We start from the raw sequence: 26698 nt of genomic DNA, 5'->3' as shown, positions 1-26698 counted from the left end.
TTTCAAAAAATTATGGAGATAAGAGGGCATCTTAAAATAATTCATAGTGCTCTTTTCAAGAAAGTTTGAGGGAAAAAAATCAACTGTGGGACTCTGAATCTTTACCCTATCTAAAAAAAAAAAATTCTGAAACTTAGTCCTATCTATTCCATTCCTTAATCCACTTGGCCATGGGTACTTTTCTTCATATTAGAATTCTGCTGAGAAAATATTAGCTAAACCCATGCATGGTCTAATGATTGTGTTATTTTACAAATATAAATTCCCTAGGTGGTGCAACAAAGTGAGGTTGTGTTGTTAAGATTAATTTGTTATTTTAGGCCTAGTGCCTAGTTGGCTCAGTCATGACAATGAAGCTAGTGCACAGAGCACTTGACACCCTTCTAAGTGTTTTATGTGTATTAACTTACTTAATCTTCACAACAACCTACCAAGCAGGTAATTTTGCTATGCTCATTTTATAGAAGAGGAAATGAGGCACAAAGAAGTTAAGTACCTAAGTAAATGGCAGAGCCAGGATTCAAACCCAGAGAATCTAGTTCTACAGTCTATACTTGTAACAACTGTACATGCAACCCCTCCTTGCCTGTACATGAAATACATATATTTTTAAAGTATTAAACAGAATAATGTTCATTAAACTTAGACCTATTAGAAAAGTACTTCTCACAAGTGAAAAGAGAAGCTTAAATGGTTTTAGAGACTATATCAATATTTTATTTTGATGCTTTTGAAGAAAAATTTCGTAACTTCTTTCAAATACAGTCAACTACAAGAACTAACTCCCAGCTCCTCCTGAACTGTTTCCAGATGGAGACTTTGCTAGGGAAAGGACATTTACTAGCTTCATTTACACATGTTCATCTGATGAACTCTAAGAACAACTTTATCTTTTAAGTAGGTTTAATGAGACCTTGAAAATGCATGCATAATGCCAACATGCTTAGCAAACTCTCTATTTGACATAGTGTTTTTGTAGTTCCATCTTGAACTCTGCCCAGGTTGAATAATCAGATATTTCATACCAGTTGAGTCCAAAGGAAAGATCTTGACCTCTGTTTTTTTTAAGAAAGCTGGCATCAGAGCATTTTGGTGACCAGACTTTTTCCTTGCTAGCTTCCAGGGCATAGGAAATAGACTAAGCATTATTTTAAAATCACAAATAAACTCTCCCTATTGGCCAGGATCATTAGAGTTCTTTTATTTATATTTTCCATTATTTCTTCAAGAAGTTTTCTGCCCTTTTCTTTCTCTTCTCCTTTGTGTTCCCTACAAATGTGGATGTTATTCCACTTGATGTTGCCCTGTTGGTCCCTTAAGCTATCTTCACTTTTTTTAATTCATTTTTCTTTCCGCTGCTCTGATTGAGTGAGTTCCACTGCCCTGTCTTCCAGGTTGCTGATTTGTTCTTCTACTTTATTTAGTCTGCTGTTGAACCTCCCTAGTGTATTTTTCAGTTCAGTTATATTCTTCAGATCTGTGACTTCCATTTGGTACTTTTTAATATTGTCTGTCTTTCTGTGGAAGTTCTTGCTGTGTTCATCTGTTCTTCTCCTGAGTTCGAAGAGCATCTTTATGACTATTATTTTGAACTCTTTATCAACCAGATTACTTTTCTCTGTTTCATTAAGATCTTTTTCTGAGGTTATTTCTTATTCATTTTTTTGGAACATATTTCTGTTTCCTCATTCTGTTGACTCTGGGTTTGTTCCTCTGTGTCAGCGAAACAGCTCTCTCTCCCAGTCTTGAAGGATTGGCCTTGTGTAGGAGATGAGACTTACTGCTCAACCTTGCCTTAGCTCTTGGTTGTATCTGGAACCTTTGTGATTGTCTAAGCAGCCTGATTTATTTATTTACTTACTTACTTACTTATTCACTCATTCATTTATTAATTTTTTATTAAGGTATCATTGATATACACTCTTATGAAGGTTTCACATGAAAAACATTGTGGTTACTACATTATTATCAAGTCCCCCCCATACTCCAATTAGAGTTCTTTTAATAGATTCCTTATCGATTCAACCAAAACTCTGTAAAATGGTAAGAGCTCATCAAACATGAGTCCTTTTTAGTCTTGCCACTGCCTTTACTAAGAGGGTGGGTGATCTGATCACTTTTTCTCCAACTTTTTCTCCATAGTAAAGGGGACTTAAAATCCCTGGAACTTCCCAAGCTCACATGAGGGAGGGGCTGATGAGGTGGAGACTTGCTGAACTTGAGTCTGACCAAACCTGATGAGTCAGAAGGTTTGCTATGTGGTCTCTGTTGTGCTGTGAGATGGAAGCAAGGTGTAGTGTGATCTCTTCTTTCTTTCCTTTACTCTTTATTAGTTTATTTAGTATATTATGGTATAGTGAGCTGTGCTGTACATCAACCACCAAAACCAAAATGAGGTATTTTTATTACCCCCAAAGAAACCCTGAATTCCTTGCCCATCACCCCACAATTCCCCACTGTCCTCCAGCTACTGGCAACCACTCATTGACTTTCTGTCACTAAAGATTTGCCATTCTGGATATTTCTTGCAAATGGAGTCACACAGTATGTGGCTGTTTGTGTATGGCTTCTTTTACTTGGCATAGTATTTCAAGGCTCAGCCATGTTGTAGCATGTATCAATACCATACATTTCTTTTTTATGGATGACAATATTCTATTGTATGGAAATACACATTTTTTTACCCATTATTGATGGACACTTGGGCTGTTTCCACTTTTTGGCTATTGTGAATAATGCTGCTATGAACATTCACGTACGACTTTTTGTGTAGACATATGTTCCCACTTTTCTTGGGCATATACCTAAGAGTAGAATTGCTGGATCATATGCTAATTATGTTTAACACTTTGAGGAATTGCCAGACTATTTACTGGAGTGGCTGCATGTTTTTTTATTCCCACCAGCAGTGTATGAGTGCTCCAATGTCTCCACATCCTCACCAACACTTCTTATTGCCCACTTTTTTATTATAGTCAAGACTAGGGGATGTGAAGTCATATCTCACTGTGGTTTTGCATGGCATTTCACTGAAGGCTAATGATGTTGAACATTTTTTCATGTGCATAATGGCATTTATATAACTTCTTTGGAGAACTTTTTATCCAGCATTTATTTTTTATCTGTTTCAGTTACCCCTCTCATGGTGAAAGATACTGCAACATGATGCTGTATCACCTGCTTCGTTCATCTTGTTACAATCTACATTCCCTGGCAAATCACAAAAACAGATTTATAAAGCCCAGGTATCAGTAGTGATTACTTTTATTACCACAGTATTGATTTTAATAGAGTTCAAGACTTCAATACAGACTAAAAAGAGAGTTCAAAGTCAATTGCAAGTGGAACTTCTCTTAGGTCTAATAGACTTACTTATGTAAAAACCCTATTTTAACTTTATTCCTGGGCCTATCACTCAGAATAATGTCCAGTCACAGATTATCAGAGGAGACATTCAGAATAGAAAGATAGATGAAATAGGATGGTCACATCACATGACTCAGAGCCTTCCAAAACTCAAATGGGGTAAGTGGCTACCAAAATTTGTTTGGTATTGTCCTAATTTTAAAAGTGAAAGTACTGGGAAACCCTTTAGTCCTGGATAAGCCTGGTTGGTTATTCAGTCCAGAGCCATTCTCATTCTCCCAGTTATGTAGGCAATAGAGTTATAAGTAAGGATGAAGTAAAGAGCAGAGGCTACATGTTTAGGCCCTGCTGGCAGCATGGGTTTGAATTCTGGCTCTGCCTATTATTTATTGGCTTGTGAATTCTGGCATACCTTGACCTTTGTGAGCCTCAGGGAAATTAAGATGAGATATAGTGGGGTCATATCTAATATGGTTTAAGTTCAACTGTGTTAAGGGTATAATTCATACACTGTTGACAGTAACCTTGAAAATCCTTCAAACATAAAACCAAAGTAAAATTCCAATATAAGGTTTGGCATGGTCAATGTAGAAGACAAGTTTACCAGATTCTCTAATTCTCCATTAATTACCCTCAATGAATTCCACACTTCCGTCTATCACCACTCTCATATTTACCTCCAAGAACAATGGTTTCACTTTTTGGGATCAAACCCTTACAGTCACTCACACAGTCTTTCCAAAGTTTTCAGCCAATAAGCATTGCTGGTTTCATCAAGTTAACTAGCAAGGCAATTCCCTGCATTATTTGAATTCTTTCTCTTTTTGCTAAATTGTTCAGTTTTTCAGTTGACCCTTGAAAAGCATGGAGGTTAGGAGCCCAACCCCCACACATCAAAAATCCGTGTGTAATTTTTGACTCCCCAAAATTTAACGACTAATAGACTAGCGTTGACTGGAAACCTTACCATGACATTAACAGTCTATTAACACATATTTGTATATGTATCATATTCTATATTCTTACAATAAAGTAAGCTAGAGAAAATAAAATGTTAAGAAAATCATCAGGAAGAGAAAATACACTTACAGAAAATAATTTACTGTACTGTATTTATTCAAAAAATATCTGCAAAAAAGTGGACCAATGCGGTTCAAATCTATGTTGTTCAAGGGTCAACTATATATACAGGTGGTGTCCAAGTCAGGATATTTTAATATTTATTATTTTTAAACTCTACAATGGTGTGACAGCAATATGCATTCAATAGATATTTTACTACTAATTTTGAATTTAATCTTTTCCCATATTAGTCATATGTGGTACATAATCTTGTGTTGCTTCACAGTGGCATCAAGCCACAGCTCTCAGTGGGTCACATGATCATGTGGGTCAACAACCGATATACTTACATTTGTGTATCTGTACAACCATTCTATTTTTCACTTCAGTACAACAGTCAATAAATTACATGAGATATCCAACACTTTATTATAAAATTGGCTTGTGTTATGTGATTTTGTCCAACTATAGGCTAATGTAAATATTCTGAGCAAGTTTAAGTAGGCTAAGCTAAGATACAATGTTCAGTAAGTTTAGTGTATTAAATGCATTTTTAACATATTTTTCACTTTATGATGGGTATATTGAGACATAACCCCATTGTAAGTCAAGGAAAATCTGTAAACCACTTAGCAGAGGGCTGAGTAAGCCATCAGGGGAAAGACCCTCAGACATGTCCAGGAAGAGGTCAAACTCCCAAAATTATTTTTATGATTGAGGTGGTAGCTCCCAAGACAAAAGTAGTGTGCCAAGAGCCTGGAGCCATTTCAGAACTCTAGATGTGGACCCACTTTGATGGCTTTTCCACAGATACTATTCTGGAAGTCCACCTGGGTCTGCCCCTATTATTTCATACACAAATTATGATTTGCAGGGTATCCAGAGGTCAGCAGGGTACCCAGGAGAGAAATTTCAATCTGGTTGGATCTGAAATTTTCAGATCTCCTCTGGAGAGTGGCAGGGTTCCAGAACTTGAGGTTGGTAATAACCGGAGACAAGAATATATAGCCCTCCCCTTACAGCCCAACAAGAGTAGGTAGGACAGAGTATGAGGACAGAGGCACCATTTGTCAGGAAAACTAAGGCATTTAGAATTTTACCTGGCAGTACAAAGTGGTACTTTGCCAATGCCATGGCTTTAGATTTTTTTGTTATTTTTATTTTTATTTACTCTTTGGGATGTTCTCCAGTGAAGCCTATTATAAAAAGCGAAAACTTTGTCAGCTAAAGCAGAAGTCCTTACTGGTGAGGAAGCAAAAAACTATGACAATGCCCATCAGTAGATGAGTGGTTGAAAAATTATGGTATAGTCCTATGATTTCACTTATATGTGGAATCTAAAACGCAAAACAAATGAACAAACTATACAGATATGGACATATAAACACAGAGAAAAGACTGGTGGTTGCCATAGGGTAAGGGAGTTGGGACATAATGAAACAGGCGAAGGAGATAAAGAGGCATGAACATCCAACTATAAAATAGATGAGTCCCAAGGGATAAGAAGTGCAGGAAATGTGGTCAATACTATTGCAATATCTTTGAATGGGGACAGATGGCAACTAAACTTACCATGGTGAGCACTTTGTGTTGTATACCTGAAACCAGTATAATATTGTATAGCAACTATATTTCAATTTAAAAAATAGTAGCTGTTTTTCTTCCATTAAAAAACTATGGTATAATCTTATATTAGAATATCAGGCAGTCATTAATCAGAATAAGGTAGGGCTATCTCAGTGATTCTCTGAGACATATCGGCAGGTGAAAAACACAAGGAACAGAACAGGGATGCTGATCCTACCTACCATTGGTGTGCAAAGCAAAGGGAAGCTTTGGAGGTGAGTGTGTTTAAATAGGCTTACGTTTGTATTGCAAATCTCTGGAAAGATACATAAAAATTTGTTAGTGGTTGCCTCTGTAAAGGGGGATCAGGGATCTTACTTTTTAGGAGGCCTTACTTTTTATTAGATGTTCTTTTGTAGTGTTTAAGTTTTTACACAAGCTTTTATTCAATATTTAAAAATAATAATATGGAAGTCCAATCACTAGGAAACTAAAAAATCCTGCATATTACCTAGATTACAGCATAGTGGTGAGTAATAGAATTCCTACTACTCTTGTGTTTTTCTTCTCTGGCAAAAGAGTTTTGCAATCATAAAGTAAAGTAGGCCCCATTTGAGATGGACTATTTCCTGCATATTATTGAAAGAAATGTTCCAAGTCTTTCAAAGGCAAAGTTCAAGTCAGTTAAATGATAGTGCTGAGAACAGAACTGGAAGTCACAATGTCATGTTCATTTCATATTAGTCCAGCAGAAATTCTCACTTGACTGAGAAAATGAATGTGTAATAAAGGCTGAAGAGGAAAATGACTTCATAAAAATAACTTCAAATTTCTATTAGTAGCTAAGATGAAGCCAATTATTTGAAAAACTGTTGGAGCCAGAATTCACAAACACTAAAATCATGAGTCAGGAGTGCACCTGGGTGATCAGAACTGGGTGAGATTTAGTTTCTCTGGAGAAAAAGGTGACAGTTTACGTTTGTTCTTCAGTCATTCTACAAGCCTCACTGAGTCCTTACCCAGCTGGTGCCAGGCACAGTGCAAGGTGCTAGAAGGAGGTACAGCTGTCATTTTCCTTTGCCCAGAATCCATTTCCCCCTTTCCTGGTGATAGCATCTTGATTTTTCCTTTAAGAAACTACTCATTCCCTACTCTTAGTTTACACAGCATCTTCAGGAGAAGCTAGCCTTGCACCCTGTCCCCTGATGACCACCACCAACTATAGGTACAGGAGGGGTACCTGGTATATTCTAAGCCTATGGCCACAGTGCTGTGTGTGGGACACAAAGAAAAGCACCCTAGGACTTCTATGGAACTACCAAGAGGGTGAAGTTCTTCCAGTGGAGGCTAAAGTGCTGAGAATGTGAGCTTGAGGCTGCCAGTAGCCTGACAAAGAGGCTGACAAAAACAAAAGTAGAGCTGAGACAGAGTTCCAGTACCATCATTTGGTTATTAGATCCAACTACACCCGAAATAGACCTATCCCTAGACATTTTAGTGCTTGGGACTAATAATAATTTCCTTTCTTTGCCTGAGTCAGTCGGAGTAATATATTTGTCACATGCAACCAGAATGCTCCTATCCTATCATACAGAGGTGATACAAGACTCTGCCTTCCCTTAGACGCCCCAGTCCTTTGGAAAGAGGCAGGCACACAACTGAGAATTAGTTGTCTTGTGGTGGATGCTACGTCAAGGTCCGTACCTGCTGCTGTGGGAACATGGAAAAGCACAGACAATGTGGTACGGCATGTTAGAACTGTAAAGGGTCTTAGAGTTTATCTGAATTAACCCCATCATTCAAGGAACAAGCCCAGACTCATCTAAGAGATACAAAGTAGATAACAATGGTTCTGATTGTACTCCACTCCTCTAGTGTGAAAGAAATTTTTATAGAGCATTTTGCTGATAAGCAAAAATTATATATATTCATTGTAGAAAATTTAGAAAATATAAGAAGGGCCAAAGAAAAAAATAAAAATCACCCATAATACTTACTCATCAACCAATACCATTCCAATCTTTCTCCATGAATTGTTTTATTTTACAAAAATGGAGCTATATTGATTTGTAATTTATTTCTTAAACTCAATACTACATAAGAAGATTTACCCATATTATTATATTTCTTCAAAAATATTCACTGGCTGCATAACTTACTTACCCAGTCTCCTTTTGGTTGCTTAGGCTGCTTCCGAGTTTTTACTGTTTCATGAAATACAGAGATAAATTTCCTACAAATAAGTATGTGTGGCCCTGATTATTTCCTTAAGACAAACTTCCATCCATGGAGTTAGTAGATCAAAGAGTTTATTTATTTTAAAATAAAAGCTCACATTTCAATTTTAAGTCAAATATTGTAGTAAATATTTTAAAGCAGTACTTAAACTTTCCTAGGAGGGGCAAGAAACTCAAGTCAGTTGCATCCAGAAAGCTACTTGTATCATAATTCTAGTGATTATCTTCCTTATGATAGAGGGAGGGGATAATTTTACTGTGACAGTAAGTCTGTGTTCCAAGGAAGGAAGAAGGGCATGGATACACAACTGGTACCTGTTAATGTGTAACACACTATAAAATCTAAGGAGTATGTTATAAAGAAGAAAAGTTATAAAGATGAAGAGAGCTCTTAATCTTTCCTTCTTTAAATCCACTCATTACACGCTCTTCTCCCAGAGTCACTGACTCCAGGCACAAATTGAATCATGCCTTGTCCTGCCGAAACTTTGCATGTTAGAACTGTAACATGCTCCTTGACTAAAATTCTCTATGGAGGCATTCAAGTCCCTTAAGATACAATTCCCAAGCCGGGTTCCGAGCCCTATCTTCCACAAGTCACCTATCCCAATGCACCTAATGCTATAGACGTGGCTGCTGTTCACTGAGGGGACCCTGCACGTAATAACCTGTCTGAGGCCTTGGCCACACTGTTCGTGTTTTCTAGAATGACATTCTCCCCCATATCTAGTTGTTGAAATCCTACCATTTTTCAAGGCTGAAATGTCATTCCCTCACAAAGCTTTTTGAGCGTGTCCCCACAAACCTCTCCTTCCCCTGGTTTAAGGTATAGTTAACTGTTAGGCGCCAGATGCCCCACACACCGTGGGCTCCTTGAGGATGAACACATTTCACTGAGCTTCCTCTCATCAACCAACTCTGTGCCTTGCACATGCGTATCACCAATTAAAAATTTGTGGAAGAGCATCTTTCAGGCATTAAACCTTTGTGAACTGACACAACATAGCAGGATTGCATTTTGAGTTATTCTCATTATGTTATTATATTTCAGCCATTCTGTTCTTGATCTCAGACTTCCTAAGCAATCAAAAAGAGCCTCATTCTTAGCAGATCAGGCAGTGTTTGCAATGAACTTAAGCTAGAAATACAGCCTTTCAGCATTTATTGCCAGTGTGGAATTCAGTGTTATGTTTAGAGAGATTCTGGAAACTGATTAGAAATTGGACATTATCATTTACTTTAAGGAAACATGAATCGGGGTTTGTATTTTAAAAAACTGGACTAAATAATATGTTTGTTTTTCCCTCACCTCCCCTGACACAGAAATCTGTGTGTCACATGCAATCCTTCCCTGAACAAACTTCCATGAAATGAGTCTCTAGTGTACAACTGACTAAACCATTTTGAAAAGGGCTTTAGAACAGCTTGACTTGGTGCTCAGACCTCACGACGAAATGAACCAAGAGAACCTTGTCCAACTGTTGAACTGCTTTTTATGCACTTCATTCTGCCAGCAGCAGCTGAAGAATGTAGCTCAGTGTGTTTCCTTACCACTGTGGGTAGTTGGAAGGAGTGAGTCGACATCAGATATTTGCTAATGTCTTCAGTACATTTCCTAGGCTGTCTCAAAATGTGTGACATGCAGAAAGGCAGGTACATTCAGATGTGTGGGTTTTAAAAGCTGGAGTTGTAGTTGGAAACTCTCCCCAGAAGAGCACATTGGCAGCTCAGTGAGAAGAACCAGAACCTCTTCATAGGTCACTGTGCTCCCCAGCCCTTGTCCTCTGACCTTTGAGCCTCTGCTGGATATGGAGAGGGCTCACACCCCACGGCTGCCCTCATGGCACTGCCAGTGCAGCAGGGAAGGCAGACTCTACATAAATAAGTGAAGTCTCTGTGATCAGTGAGTGCATCCTGTGTGTCACAAAGAGGTGACAGAGAGGAAGCCTGATGGGACTCTGGGGCTGAGCAAATAGAAGAGGTATCATGAATTTCACAAGGCATGTGACACGTGAGCTGTAATTTGGCAGGATAAGCAGGACTTTGCAAGAGGACAGAAGGGCAAAGAGCAGCCCAGGCAGATGGACTGATGTGTACAGAGGCACAGCAGCATGAAAAGACCTGCTTGGCGTAAGGAATCACAAGTGCTCCAGGGAATTACCATGGAAACACAAAGTGGACGGTGCAGGAGAGGCAGAGCAGGAGCCTGGTGAGGAAGGAAGAGCTGAGGCTGCAGCTCAACAGGAATGCAGCCGGCTGTGTGGGCCAGGAGCTTCAGCTTTGCTGTATCAGGGATGCAGAGCCAGTGAAAGGTCTTAAGCCATTAACAGCACCACCAGATTTCTCGAAATGCCTCTCTGTGGGAAAGTAAACATTGCTGACTGCTAGTCTTGATTTGCCTCTCCAGATCCGCTCTACTCTGTGCCCCAGGATGCTGACCTCTATGGGCAGAGTCCATGGCTCACTTTCCCCCAGCTTGGCTGCATTTGACAGACACTGGCAGGAAACTAAAGGGCAGGAGAAGAGAGAGGTTAGGGGCTGTATTATTCAGGGTTTTCCAGAGAGACAGAATGAATAGAATGTGTGTGTATATGTAGTTACATATATGTGTATGTATGTAATTTTATATATATATGTATGTAGTTCTAAATATATGTATATATGTGTGTGTGTGTATACACATATATGTAAGATTTTAAGGAATATCCTCACACAATTGTGAAGGGCCATCAGGCCCAAACTCTGCAGGGAAGGCCAAGAGCTGGAGACCCAGGGAAGAGTTGTTGTAATCTGGAGCCCAAATGCAGTCTGGAGGCAGAACCCCTCGTCCTCGGGTGACCTCAGTCTTTTTTCCTATTAAGGCCTTCAATGGACTGGACGAGGCCCATACACATTATGGAGGGTGATCTGCTTTACTCAAAGTCTACTGATTTAATGTTAACCATATCCAAAAAATACCTTCATAGCAATATCAAGCCTGCTGTTTGACCAAAAACTGGGTACCATGGGCTAGCCAAGCTGACATATAAAATTAATCATCACAGGTTCTTAATGCCTTTGATCCCTCCCTGTTAGGCTGCAAATTGGTACTGGCTGCTACTTCTCCTTCTGGGTGCCTCTGTGCTTCTATTACAGCCCTCTCCTGGACCTTCAGACAGAGAAGTGGTAATAGTGTCCTGTCATTGCTAGCCTTTGGCTTCTGTTAACCCTGTCCACAATTTTGTGAACAGTCCCTTCATTATATTCTCCTCAATGACACCACGTCAGTATTTTCTTTCTTTCCTGTCAGAATCTTGACAGTGTCTCTGTGAACATTAGGGCTCATAATCTAAAAACAAACAAACAAACCCCAACAGAACACATAACCCGATTAGATACAAATCTTATCTTCACCAACTGTAAGTACAGTGAGGATGTGGATCATCGTTGTGTTCAGTCACCTAAGTGCTTCTTACATAGGAGATGCTCAGTAAATACTAATTCCCTGAATAGACAAGTATCTCCAACTTTAGGAAAACAAACTTTAAACATTCACAGAGAAGACATATGAATCCATGGCTAGAAGACGCCAAAGACAATATTATATTCAATGGAGATGGAAAGTTCTAAAAATGAAGATACTAAAAATAAAACTGCAAGTGAATTCAGCAAGAATAAAAGCAATTTTCTTGAAAGTTCTAAGGAAAAATTGTGGGCTATTTAGGTAGGTTTCTGATGAAGGGCCATTTTTGAGAGAATATGCACAGCAGAAACCTAGAAGAGGCAAGATGTGTTGCTTAACCGAGGACAAATCCCAGATGTTGACACAGCCTTATCTGAAAAGCATCAGGGAGACTAGAACCCGGACTGGGTAGAAATACTGAAGCAAACAAACGGGTTGTGTCAGCCCAATGCTAGAACAAGAGAGACTCCTGTAAGGGACACAGAATCCCTCGCGTAGCATTTTGCAGTCTTCTTTCCAAGAGCCTTCAAATGAAATGTGAAGAGCACTCAACTGTAAAGAGGGGAATTGATGATCCAGGCAGTCAAGAAAAAACATGAGGACACTTGGCCATGTTAAGGGAACTCATTGTCTTATTTCCAGACAACCTAGAGACCAAAGGCTGAAAGAAATGGCAGCTGTGATTTCAGAGATGTTAGTGGTCACCTCTTTGATCTCAGTGGTCTTCACGTACTGTCTCTGCCTGAAACAATGTATGCAGCCTTCTTCCCTACCTGACCTTACTAGTCCCAGAAATAATATCTCCTGTGGAAAGTCTTTCTTGAACTGCTTACTGCCTTCCCACTTGCTTTTCCCTACTGTGGTCCTACTCTGAAAAGAGCCCACCAGCTAGTATCAAGCCATTCATCACAGCCCTCTAAGCACGGATCCAGGCTATAATCGTCCTGAGGGCAGAGACTGGGTCTTTTCCACCATAGTCTTCCCAGTGCTTTGCTCAGGGCTTGCATTTGGTAATAATAATAGTAACAACGATAATAATTATATCTAAGATATTATATTACAAAGTACCACAAACTAGATGGCTTAAGACAATAGAAATGTATTGTCTCACAGTTCTGGAGGCTAGAAGTTTGAAATCAAGGTGTTGGCAGAGCACTGTTCCCTCTGAAAGCTGTAGCAGAATCCTTCTGTGCCTCTTCCTAGCTTCTGGTGGTGACTGTCAATCCTTGGTGTTCACTGGCTTGCAGCTACATCACTCCAATCTCTGCCTGTCATCACATGGTGTTTTCCTCACGTATCTTCACATGACAGCTTCCCGCTCATATGAGGACACCCATCATGTTGGATTAAGGCCTACGTTAATAACCTCATCTTAGCTTGACCACCTCTGCAAAGACCCTGTTTCCAAATAAGATCATATTTACAGATACAAAGGGTTAGGACTTCCACATATTGGGGAAGGGGGAATCCAGCTCAACCAAGAACAGGTACACTGAGAGCTTGTTGTAGGCAGGGACTGTGCTCAGGGCTGCACATGTGTTAATCCTGACCACACTCTGATGAGGTAGGCATGATTATCATGCTCATTTGATAGACAAAGGAAACGAGGTTAAAGAGAGGTGAAATAATTTGCTCAGGTCCAAATTTCTAATAAACGGAGGAGGCAGAACTCCCTTTTCCCCACTCCATCCTTCTTTCCTTCTCCGCCTCCTCCTTGAATCAGAGAGCTAACCTGTGGAATGGCTTAGGTAGTGCTCCTCAGACTTTAATGTGCTGGAAATTCCCCTGGTGCTCCCGCAGATGGATTCAGTAGGCCTGAGGCAGAGGAGGAGAGCCTTCCAGCCTCCTGGCTCCCAGGTATTGCTGGTACTCCTCTTCTACAGGCCATGCCCTAATGAGCAAGGGCTCTTGGTTCCTAGGGCCTAGCCACTGCAGAACGACTTGGGTGCTTTTAAAAATTACTAATTCTCCAAACTCACTTAGAACCTATCAACCCAGAGTCTATGGGGTGGGGCCCAGGAATCTGTATTTTAAGGGAGGTGATTCCGAAGGGCATCCAGGTTTGCAAACTACTGGCCTAGACAAAGTAAATGTTGATTGAATTGGCTTGTTACAAAGTCTTTCCTGCTCACATTGTAGTTAGGATCAGACATTTGAGCTAAATGATGGCAATTAGGTCATTCAAAACAAGTTGGGTAACTATATCCGAAAAGTATGTCAACCCAGAGGCAGTCCCTTATGTGGGTGATCTGACCCTGTCCTAGGCAAGATGTATGTGAGTGACTTAGATGAAATCAGAGAAAATGCACATAACAAGTTTTTAGATGATAAAAGGCTGGGTGGGAAAACTAATGTGACTATGAAAGAAACTCAGGATTGAATAGCCTAAGACACTGAACCAAAGGCAGTGAGATTTGTAGTAGTCATAATAAGGTGAAGTCCTCCATTCAGGTTTCTAAAATGAATTGTAGAAGTAAAGGATAAAGAAAACCTGGCTTGGTAATTTTTGATATAAAAAGGACCTAGAGAATGTAGTTGGTTACTAAGCTAATATAAACCAACAGTATAATGCAACTACCATCTCAAAGAATCTTCACTATATTTTTATTACTGTAGAAGAGCATCCAGAGCAAAAATGGTGATAGTCTCAGAGTTGCCTGCCTGGTCAGGGCAGAGCTGGGGTACCATCTTCACACTGGGGAGCCAAGCATGAAGAGTGGCATGAGACTGTGCCCTATGGAGAAAGACCAGGCTGGTCAAGAGTCTGTAAGTTGCTACATTACAGAAAGATTCTTTTCACAGTTTGGAAGACTCAGTTAGATGGCCTCTTAAATACCTCCAGCTGAAAGCATTTGTGATTTCAATAATGTGTAGAAAAAGATATATCACATATTATCAAGGGTTTGCCTCATCTCCGAGAGGGTTTTGGATTTTTTTTCCTCTTTCTCAAAAATAGAAATAATTATGTCCAGATTTAAAGTCCTTCTTTTCAGGTGGCTTAATGTTGCTGAAAATAATATCCTAGCATAGGAAGAATATTCTGTTTCATTCAATATATATTGATTAAGCACCTAACATTGGCAATAATTAATAATGATAATAGTAACACATATTCATCCATTTAACCTTAGCCACAACCCAATAAACTAGGCAATAATATTATTCCTATTTTACAGGTGAGGAAACTGAGTCACAAAGACATTGAATGGCTCCCCTGAAGCCACACTGCTAGAGAAGGGCAGGCACAGGATTCATATTCAGACAGCTTAGCTCCAGAGCTGGTACTGTTAACCACTCTACCAAACTACTTCCTTTATGCTACATTATATGACAGTTTAAGGGCTGACTATTCATTATGCATAATTCCTAGAACCCCATAATAATTTTGGAGGCCAAACTATTTTCATTCCTTTTAAAACCAGAAGAAAAAAGTGAATTTAGGATTGAAGAGAATGTTTCACTTTCTTTTCTCATACCAAAAAAATGAAAAGTTTAGGGCTCATGAAAATTGCCCTCATGACAGGAGGAGGCCGATGGGCCCAAAATGCATAGGGCCCATAAAAGTGAGTATATGGCCCTGATAGTTCTACCCACAGGAAGTTTCAAAACATTTCTTGGAAAGGTGGTATTTTATTTTATTCCCAGCTTCCCCTACATCCTTCCATGTATAATTTGTGCCCTTCTTTTTCTTTCTAAATACACTGCTACCAAGATGAGCTGGTGGCTGGGTCCAAAGCTGTGTCCCTTTCAACTTCTATCTGCCAGTCTGGAGCATGCATACTGGTAAAGCTCGACATCCTACAGGTGAGGAAACTGAGTCATAAAGACATTGAATAGCTCCCCTGAAGCCACACTGCTAGAGAAGGGCAGGCACAGGATTCAAATCCAGACAGCTTAGCTCCAGAACTGGTACTGTTAACCACTCTACCAAACTACCTCCTTTACACTAAATTATATGACAGTCTCTACATTATATGACATGTGGAATAACTGCTTTTTTTCTTAGGCCCTTCTGAAAATAAATAGCCACAAAAGTATGCTTTCAAAAAGGTGGTACTTTAACTCAACCCCATGATTAAACTGGTGCTCCTCTTTCTTTGGGTGACAGGAGAGGAAGGAGAGTAATAGAGAGGGAATTCCAGGTGTGGGCAAGCACATGATCAAAGGTGTGCAAGTAAGGAGACAGGGGAAGTAATCCAGTGTGGGTGTGGGGAGAAGATGAGTGTGACAGGCCAGAAATGGTTTACTCAACCTCTTTGCTGGAAGACGTGGACCTGTAGGGAGTAATGAGGCAAGGTGAGTTAGGGCAAGAATGAAAAATGCATTTTTGTATTGGAAAAGACCATCTCGTTTAGAAAGGAAAAGGATTTCCATAGAGATGTGCTCAGCCCTGGGAGTTGGAAGGCATCCAAACTCCTTGTCAGAAAAGTTACATTTACCTTGGCTGGTAAATGAGGAGGGGGCATGACCACTGTTTTGAATACTGATGTAACACACTTCCTGGAAATGGATGCAACAAAGGCAATGAAGGATGCATTTAAAAAATTTTTTTCCAATCTTTACCTAATACATTTTGATGCTGTATTTATGTTATTAGGTCCAATACATGTAGGATTATTACATTCTTTAGGTGAATAAGCCTTTTATCATTAAGTGATAATTTACTGGCAACATTTAAAAATTTTATCCTGTTTGACTGCTACTTACATAGCTACATCAGCTTTCTCTTAGTATTTGCTTCATTGTTTTTATCCATTCTTTTACTTTCTACCCTTCTCTGTTCCATTGTTTTTTTATATATGTCTTTTGAAAACAGCAAATATCTGGACTTAACTTTTCTATACACTTTAAGAGTTCATGATATTTAACTGAAAAGTTAATGCTATTGACCTTTTACACGATTACTGATATATTTGGGCTTATTTTTAACCTCTTATTATTTGCATATGTTCTATGCTATTTGCCTTGCTTTTTTTCATGTTTTCCTTCTCTTTTCTTGTCTTCCTTTAAATTGATTAAAGACTTTTTTCCTCATTTCATTTTTCTACCCTTTATCAGTTTGGAGCATATACATTTGACTTTATTATTTTGGTGGTTCCCTTGGAGTTTAACGTACATACTTGAAGTATATATTTAATGAACACATTTCTTTTTAAAAAGTATCTTAGGAGGTCTGACTCAAAATAGCCACCTCTAGGTCACATATTGTTACCCAGACTTTTATTCTTCTCTTACTATCTTTATTCCTAAAGTGATACATTAATTTATAACTACTATAGGCAATGCTTATTTATATTTATCCTCCTTTATCTGCTGCTTGGGACTTATTGAACAATTTAAATCTGAGCAAGTCATGATTTCTGAGAGTTTCAAGCTTTATTTCTTTGAACATTTCCTGTCCCTCATTCTCTCCTTTATTTCATTCTAGAAATCTGATAAGACATAAATTGGCCCTTCCATGCTATCCTCCACATCTCAACCTTTCTTTTCTACATGCTTCCTTTGTCTCTCTGGGCTGCAATCTGAATACTTTATCAGATCAATCTTCTAGCTCATCATTTCTCACAAGAAAGAGACTGAATATACTAAGACAGTGGCCAAACCATTCATCATAATACAACTCTGACCCATATGAGAAGCTCAGGAAGCCAAACCACGAGCTCTGAAGCTGTCGGTCCAGAACAGTCGAGACCTGGTTGATAACTGCCAGATTTCCTATTTTTGCTCTAAGGACCAGAGTAGACTGAATATGCTCCCCAGACCAGTCACATAAAATAGCCTCTTCTAGTTAGCCTGTCTCTAGATTCCCCATGCCAACAGCCTCCAATCAGAGGACTCTTGGAGCCTTCCCTTTTTCTCACTATTATGCTATTCCACTCCCCTGCCTGCCTTGACGTGTCTGCCAAACTCAAGCAAGGACAGCTGACTCCCCTGCTATGGCAAAATCTGAATGAATGGCCTGTTTTCCATGGGTGGTCTTTGTTTCAGCACTAATTTTGCTTTGCTGTTTATTTCAATTTTTATATTTTTCAGTTTTAGAAGTTCCATTTGATTACTTTTCAAAACAGCCTGGTCATTTTCACGTCTTGTTCTTCTGCCATCTCTTCTATTTCTGTCAACATATTAAATATTTTATCCAATGATTCTAATATATGAAGTCTTGATGTCACTGTTTTTATCATTTGTTGTTTCTGCTGTCTCTACTTGATGGCACATTTTCTACAAAAACATTTGTACTTGTTTCTTCTAGTACCTGGGAGCCTCCAAAGTTAAAATTTAATTGTGTGGCTGTCAGCCTATTGATAGTGATATTCTCACCTAGAACTCCTGAGGCACTCACCCAGGCCATATATCCTCATAGAGAGTCCTGCCCACAATCTTCTCACCGCCACTGGGGTCAGTGTTGTAGCTGGACTAGCCCTTATAGCTCTTACGATTGCAGGAATGCAACAAAGTCATCAGGGAAGAAGACTTATGCCTCAAGAACTGGAGGGTGCACACATCCCCAACAGCCGCACAGCAACTCAGGTAGAGAAAGAGGGAGGGAGAATGGACCTGGAACTCTGTCTTCATTAGGTTTTGAGGGTGGAGTTTCTAGAATTTCATGGGTTTATTCTTTATTGGCGATCTAAAGCGTAAGGGCAGGAATTAAGGTGCAGGAAAGAAAAAGTGAAGTCACTCAAGTGGTCAGTTATCTAGGTCACCCAGGGCTTTCTAAATGGGGAACCTGATGGGTCGGATGACCTGGTTTCCTATAGAGTTGCTTTACTTGTGTCATAAAGTTGAAAATATGTTTATTTGTGATGGATGTCTTCTAAATGGATGCCTTGACAATCAAAACTTTAATGTCAGGCACTTATACTACAATAAAAAAACTTAATGTTGCACACTTAAGACTCCAAAAGTTCTCTTTGGGAGTTGTTCTATCTACATTGTGGCATATGCACCTACTTCCCTGTGGAAAGCACTGCATGCAAGTGAAATCCTATGGCATTGGCATTGTAAAAATTTAAGAATCAAATGTATTATAATAATGATATCTTCAAACTGAGTATGTGTTCAGACATTCATGATTTAATCAGTATCTTCTAAATTCCTAAGTAAAAACTCTAAAAAAAAAAAGTTACCCTTTAATATATAAGAAGTGATTGTAGTATAAGGGAAGTATGCTTTAACAAACATAATAAATCTCAGTGTCTCCTTTTGTGGAAAGCAAGTTAAAATGAGTCTATATATTTTTTCTAGCTGTAAAAAATACTTTTTTAAAAGAGAGTTGAATTGCAGGAATTATGAGTTGGGGTTTAAGAATTGGCACAATCTGTTCTCTGTTTCTTCCAAAATTTTTCTCTAAGTTGCATCACCCATTTGATTACACCCTGTGTTATCTTAGGGTCCAAATTCTTATAGAAACACCAGTGACTGGGTATAGATAAAATTTATGTGTCTTTTTCTTATTCCTGCCAGTCTTGTGCAATTCAAAGCTCCAGTTCATTCAATACAGTAGTTTTTGCTCTGGATTAGGCTGTACTGGGGATACAGAAATAAATAAGTTAGGAGTTCATGGTCTAGTTACGAATAATAAGCAGCCAAGAAGAAAAAACAGACTTTGATAATTTCTCTACCCCAGTGACAAAGTTTTATGAAACAACAAGAAGAGAGAATCATTCAAACTGAGGGTCAGAGAAAGGGCCAAGGGTGAAAGTATCATCTTTTTAATGATACATTTTGAGTCGCTGGAACGCTAAGAAGAATTTGACAGGTACTGGCTTTCCTGACAAAGATCCAGTTTCTTTATTGGTCAGGCCTACAGGAGAGTTCTGCCTTCAAACTGAGAAGAGTTTATAATTCAAGAGACTTTTTACCCATTGGGGAAAGTGGAACCTGAGCCAGGAAAACTTGGGCCAGATTCAGTTGGCTAAACAGAGGTTTCCAGATATGAGAATATTCCAAGACTTAACTCCTTAGCTTTACTCGTGTTGCTTCACGTAACCTGTAGAGTGAGGGCTTTAGTCACACAGCGTAGGTTGACCTGGAGATGGATTCAACCATGTGGATAATCAATCAATCATGTCTACATAAAAAAGCACCAATAAAAAATCTCAACAATTATTAAATAACCATGTTGACACCTTAAGCTTTTTAAAAAATTAAATGCAAAAAATTTAAAAACCTTTGACACTGAGCCTTTCTTAGATAAGTTTATCCGTTTGGCGATACTCCATGCACACAGTCACACATTGATGCCAGGAGGGTAACATGTCCTAACTACACAGGAGAGGAGAGAGCTTGCATCGGTGGTCCTCCCCCTCAAACTCTGCCCTATATTTCTTCCTTTGACTGCTTTTAATCTGTAACCTTTGTTTGTAATAAACCATAATCATAAGAGCTTTCAGTGAGTCCTTTTGGCAAATTATTGAACCTGAGGGTGATTTGTGGGACCCCTGAAAGTTGCAGTTGGTGTCAGAAATGAGGGCAGTCTTATGTGGAAACTGTGCCCTCAGACTATGCAGTTTCACTAACTGTGGGCAAAGATTTACAAAACCCACCAGGTACTAAGCTATGGAACATGACTCAACAAAGTTCAAGAATCGGTAGTATGCAGATCACTTTTTCTGAAAACAAGGCATCTGACTAAAAAAAATGACAAAAAACAAAAAATAAAGACACCCATATATTTGGAATTTTTAATTCATACTATTAAATAGCTTACAGATCAACATAGAAATCATATGGACCTTAGAAAGTTCTGGAAAGTGAATGATAATAAAATGCTATCCTAACTTGTAGATGCAACTAAAGCAGTTCTTAGAGGAAAATTTAAACACCTTAGGAAAAAAGAAGGCTAAGAAATTAATAACATCTAACATAGGAGGGTCAGAATATCAGAATTACCCTTAAAAATGTAGAAAGAAGGAAAAAAAAGTATATGAAGAAACTAATAGAATAAAAGGGAAAAAACCCAACAGATTGTTCTGTGGTTTTAACTAACAGACTGTCAAAGTAGACATGTAGCTGAAAACATTTGTGTAAAGAAATACTAGTAATGTAACCACAGTGAATAACAATGAAATTGAAGAGCTGACATTTCTTACACTTTCTACTACAAGCTTTTCAGAGAAAAATTAAGCCCTCTTTAAACAGCAAGATAATAAACTTGAGCTATGGAAGATCATTTTGTAAATGAATCTTCAAAAGTGTTTTCATTATCCCACAGCTTTTATTGCTAAATTTACAAAAGTGTAAAAACACCTTTAAGAACTCTAATATTTGTTCTTTTTTTCAAGACACAGAAAAAGAATTTTCTAACTTGTGTTAAAAATCTTCTAAATGAAGAGTTTTAGTGAATTCTTTATCTATGTGTTAAAAAGGAAGAAAAAAATCCAGTATCTTACTATTTGTTTGCAAGAATAACTCAGACATCAGAAAAGATGGAAATTCACTAGCTAGATCCTTCACCAAATATTTGCATGATTCTTGATTAGTAAAAGGAGCCAATGATGCATTTTTTCTTCATTTGATCTAAGAATCTATGTGATGTATCTTTTCAGTTGTCACAAAACTTAAAAACCAAGTATTGAGACATATGGAGTAATGGAATAAAATTGAGAGTCCAAAAATAAACCCATACATTTATGGCCAGTTGGTTTTTGACCAGGGTACCATGACAATTCAACAGGAGCAAGAATAATATTTTCAACAAATGTGGTGGGACGATTGGCTATCTACATTCAAAAAATGAAGTTGAAATCCTATCACATACCATATACAAAAATTAACTCAAAATGGATCAAAGACCTATAAAAGGGGTAAATATAGGTTAAAGCTTTATGACCTACTCATGCAATGATTTTTAGATGGGACTTCAAAAGCACAAGTAACCAAAGAAAAATAATAAACTGACTTCCTCAAAATAAAATCTTTTATGCTTAAAAGGCCACTATCAGAAAGTGAAAAGATACCCCAGAGGATGAAAAATAATTTGCAAATCGTATATCTGATAAGCATCTAGTGTCCAGAATATATAGACAACTCTTATTACTCAACAATAAAAAGACAAATAATTCAATTTAAAAATGGCAAAGGATTTGAATATATATTCCTCCAAAGAAGATATGCAAATAACCAATAGGCACATGAATAGATGCTCAGCAACATTAGTAATCAAAACTACAATGAGATGCCCCTCACACCCACTAAGATGACTATGATAAAAAGAGATAATAAGAAGTGTTGGTGAGGGTGTGGAGAAATTAGAAGTCTTATAATACTGCTGACAGGATTGTAAAATGGTGCAACCACTTTGGAAGTCTGACATTTCCTCAAATGGTTAAACATAGAGTTAGCATATGACTTGGCAAATCCACTCTTAGGCATACGCACATGAGAAATTGAAACAAATGTCCACACAAAAGCTTGTAAACAAATGTTGATAGCAGCATTATTTATAATAGCCAAAAAATGGAAGCAACCCAAATGTCCATCAGGTGATGAAGGTGGTGCAGTCATACAGTAAAATATTATTTGCCCATCAAAAAGGAATAAAGTACTGATACATGCTATGATATTGGATGAAGCTTGAGAACATTATGCTAAGTGAAAGAAGCCAGGCACAAAAAGGCAAATACTGTATGATTCTGTTTATGTGAAATGTCCAGAATAGACAAATCTACAGAAACAAAAAATAGATTAGTGGTTGCCAAGGGTTAGGGGAAGGAGGGTGTAGGCAGTGGTTGTGAATAACTATTGAGTTTCTTTTGGAGATGATGAAAATATTCTTAAATTAGATAGTGGTGATAGTTGTACAACTCTGTGAATATACTAAAAATCACTGTATTGTATATTTTAAAGGGTTGAATTTTATGGTATGTGAATTATATCTCAATTCATAAAAAATATTGAAAGAGGACAAGTATTGTAATAAACTGCACTAGTCCAAAATTTTGTATTCTATGTCAGAGTCACATACCGTGTTTTTATAAAAAAGAAAGAAGTGTATTTAATCATGTTCTCATTAGCAAAAGCAGTGGTTTTTGTACTGCTAAATAAAACATAATTTTCAAGTACTTTTAAGATAGTTTAATCTTGGGAGCTCCTTTCTACTTGCTAGATGGGACGCTGCCTGATACATGAATCTTGAATAAAGTCAATTTACTTGGTTGAACTTGGTTTTTTAACAGATTTGGTGGTAGTGGTGGGATTCAAAGCAAACTTCTGATGGCATTTGGGGACAATAACGAACACAGGCATGGTACCCATTAACCCCCTTCATAAATTCTCTGTCTTTCTTGCCATTTCTGAGGGCCATAGGTGAGTTTCTCTTGATTCTAAGCTCTGCTCTCTTTGCATTAAGCTCCCAATCCAATTGGCTTTCCAATACAGAGCAGGTCAGCTTGAGCTGGCAGACAATTCTGCTTGGTGCCAAGCCCCTAGCTTTCAGACTGCAATGCCCAGGTTCTTTAGTGGAAAACCTTCAGGCCTTAATTCTGTCCAAAAGTCCACATGGGAACTTTTAGTGGAAGTGCATAGTTCCCTATCCATGAGGAGCCCCCAGTTTACAGACCCCAATTGTTGGGGCTTTCTAGTTCAATCCTTTTTCCAGTTCAGTGTTCCAAGGGAATTGCTGGTGGTGCACACAGGCTATTCTCTTGGCCAGGACACAGGAACATTTTTTTTTCACATTGTTTTGTGCACGTTTTTGTTCATCTTGTTTTGTGCAGACAAAGGCTAACTGCCAATGGAAATCTTGTAAGTCAAAAAAAGCTGCAAAAACTGGTGGGTAGGGGTCAAGCATTAAAAGTTGGTAGAGCACTCACCACTTAATCCAAAGACTCCCATGTTAGTATAAATTGGTCATGGAATGGGTTAGATTGGCACTTGGTCACCCACCAACCTCAATATAATTTCTATGCAACAAGGTACACTGTGAAACATCAAACAATTCCCAACCCAGCAGCCCGTCCCTTTTAGTTACTGGTTTGGCTCTGAGAGACCCAAAGGCTTAGCTAAAAGGGAGCCTTAAATTCTAAAGAATTGAGCACACCACTTTCTGGCACAGGTGTTTATTTGAAGAAATGTGGTCCTAGAAGCTATAAGTATCTACAAAAGTGGCAATTTCTTGCTAAAAATAACCTAGAATTACATTATGGGGAATGTTCTAATTAAATAAGATCATTCATTTAAGAGAGGCACTTGAAAGTAAAGGTTCCTAAATTAAACAAACAGGATGGGGATACCTATTTTAATTGGCATACAGAAGTCTCCAACAGTTTTCAAAATTCCAAAACAGTTTCACTGAAGAATCATTGCAAGTATAAGGAAAAATTAAAGATATAAAAGGTACCTGAAACAAAAAGACTGTAAGACTGACTCCCTCTACCCTTCTTTATATGGATGCTCATTCTAGTAATCCTCTGTTTGGATTGCTTTTTCACTCTGAAGAGAGTATTAAGCATTTACCTTTTGAAATGAGGCCACCTGAGGCTACAGGTGATCGTCTTCAGTTATCTTTCACTTCTGGGTCAAAGGGTGATCTTAGAGCTGTAGTCATATTGTCTCTTTCTTTCCAAATCCAGGTCATTGGTTATTGATCTTTAGGAATGGCTTCTAGATTTTATGAAGATGATATCTTTTGTACCTTCTTTGAGGATAACTCTAGGGTCCATTGAGTTGTATAATATTGCCAGAAATATTGGCCATTTTTCCTGGATGAAAACTGACTAGATACTAAAATTTTTAAGTAGCTCTGCAGTTAGAGGCTGGCCAGGCTGGAGGCTGATATTCAGAGCCTGGTAAGTTTGTTCAGGCCTTCTTTCTTAAGCGAAATGTATGTACCCAGAGGGAAAGAATGACATTCCAACATAGGTGGATGGGTATGTCAGTCCTTTGATACTCGTTAGGCAGCAACCTAATTTTCTGAGGAATTAAAAACAGCTGTCCTTGTTTTACAACTCCAGCTTTTATAGGACCAGCAATTGGCTCCAGAAATAACTCAAAGTCCGCCAACCCTTTTTACCAATTCCCAAACCTCCCCTATCTAAAAGGCTTGTTCCTGTGCCTTTGAAACGTAAATGTTCTACCTGGTCTCTCCAGGAATTATTATTTAGATCTTCTCTTTAAAATACTAACTTTAGGGAGGCAATTCTTTTCAGAAGAAAAAAGGGGGAAAGATTATTTTAAACTTAAGCAACAAAACCAACCAAATCTTAAGTGTCTTCTCCACAAGTAACCTGTTGCATGGTTAAAATTTTAGAACGGAAGCTATCAGGCCTCTGTTTATATCCTTGTATATGTTCATGTGTATCTACATATATGTATTATAGTTGTGTGGTATTTTCTACCTCTGGATTATATTGGCACAATTTGTAAAAGAGCTCTATTTAAATCATGTAAAGAAAATTACGTGCTTATATAATTAAATTCTCAGAAATATAATAGAAACAATCCAGATGAATTTCAGGTTCACTTACTGTCTGAATAATGTTAAAAAAAAATGTCTGAGCTATGTAGCAAATGGAATGTGTCTCTTCACAGGTTCTTTTTCTCTGCCAGTAACTGTCAGTTGGAAGCAGGTTTTTTAAGTCTGTATGCCTAAATTATCTTATGGAAGAATTTATTTTTAGTTAAGGGGTACTGAGCAGGCCTAATGGGCTGCCAGCCCTTCACCATCTACTTGCTTATTTTTTTACTGCTAACAGCAGCTCAAGATAGTTCTGGAACCTCATGCATTTCAGAAGTTCTTTAAATAAGTAGATTCAGGGTGAGGCTGCTAATAAAGTAGTTATTTGTAGTGAAAAAAAAATCTGGGAAAATATTCAGTATTAAAGCTAGTTAAGTTTGTTGCCTTAATTAAAACAGTCATGGAATTAGTTACCAGCAGTGAATATAATGATTTTATTCAGTGTAGGTTTACTAAAGGTCAAATAAGTTCATGTTTTCTCACAAAATTTATCAGCAAGAAAAGAGCTTGAGATGATGGCTGATTTTGTCTAATATCTATATTCATAAATTTGCCAATCTATAGAATGCTAAGATAGCAGTTCACAGTGTTAGAAATGGCATAAAACTAAATGTGATTTATTCCCAGAGGAATTAATGCTTAAACAAAAGGGTATTAACAAGAAGCATACACGTCAGAACACGTACCAGGGAGTCACTCTGGCTGAGCGGCAGAGGGAGATTGAGAAAGAGCAGGCTGTGCGTCACTTCAGAAAATGCAAAAAAGTTTTGACCTAGCCAATAAAATTAGACAAATGTCAAGAAAGCCTAATATAGATATAACTATCTTAGGCAACGTCCAGGAATGAACCCTGTAGTACTCGACCAGTGAGGAACCAGGGGAGGGACTTGTGTGCTAAGGAATAAATTGCTTGCTGTAATCTCCCTGAGAGTGCCTGCTCACGGGACACCCAATCTTGCAAGATCATCATTAAAGCCTCTCTCCGCTGTTCTCTTTATTTGCTTATCCACTTGTTAAGTTTAGACCAGTGAGCGCGTTTCTCACAATTGTTTCCTTCCTTATTTTCACTAAAAATTAAGCTTTCTAAGTGTTAAAAATTCTAACATACATGTAAGCTACTATAAATAATAAGGGAAACATTTCCATGTGCAAAGAAAGTAGGATGTGTGTTTTCAGTAAAAGTATGAGGAATGGAGATATTTTCTGTTGAGGGAAAATAAATAGTTTCGTCTTAAAGTGAGGCTGTTCGTTTAAAGAAGAAAAACAGGAATAAATCTGAATGTAAAAAGGTTGTAGGTTTGTGAAAAGAAACCTTAGGGAGTATTTTATGTATGGTCAAGCTAAATGAATTTAAAGTTTTTGAAAAGCTTTAATATCAATAGTGTATTTGTGTAAAACTAAACCTCAGTTTTCTTTTATCTGCTGAGAAGGTTTCTTGGATTCTTGGTCCACTTGTCATAAGAGAATATAAACAAACTTACCCCTTTAAGTGATCTTCTAATCAAAATAATTTCCACTGTTTGCTGTCTTCATCAGATTTTTGATGACTTAAACCTAGTACTCCTGATA

At 38.1% G+C, this 26698-nt stretch overlaps 1 protein-coding gene across 7 annotated transcripts in view; it reads right to left on the bottom strand.

Moving 5' to 3' along the window:
* The window catches only part of MINPP1 (multiple inositol-polyphosphate phosphatase 1), a 164459-nt gene that overhangs the window by 53521 nt on the left and 84240 nt on the right, over positions 1-26698 (bottom strand). Inside the window, exon 6 of one of the 7 annotated variants that reach the window (XR_012133245.1) lies at positions 26674-26692. The exons of the other annotated variants lie outside the window; for them this stretch is intronic. The gene's annotated coding sequence lies outside the window, so the exon portion shown is untranslated. Of the gene's footprint in view, positions 1-26673; positions 26693-26698 lie in introns of those variants that run through there. 7 annotated transcript variants of the gene reach the window in all.

The sequence above is a fragment of the Manis javanica genome, chromosome 7 (genome assembly GCF_040802235.1).
Source record: "Manis javanica isolate MJ-LG chromosome 7, MJ_LKY, whole genome shotgun sequence".
Classification (NCBI taxonomy): Eukaryota; Metazoa; Chordata; class Mammalia; order Pholidota; family Manidae; genus Manis; species Manis javanica.
Note: the sequence above shows the minus strand (reverse complement) of the source record. Positions and strands in the feature narration are given on the sequence as shown.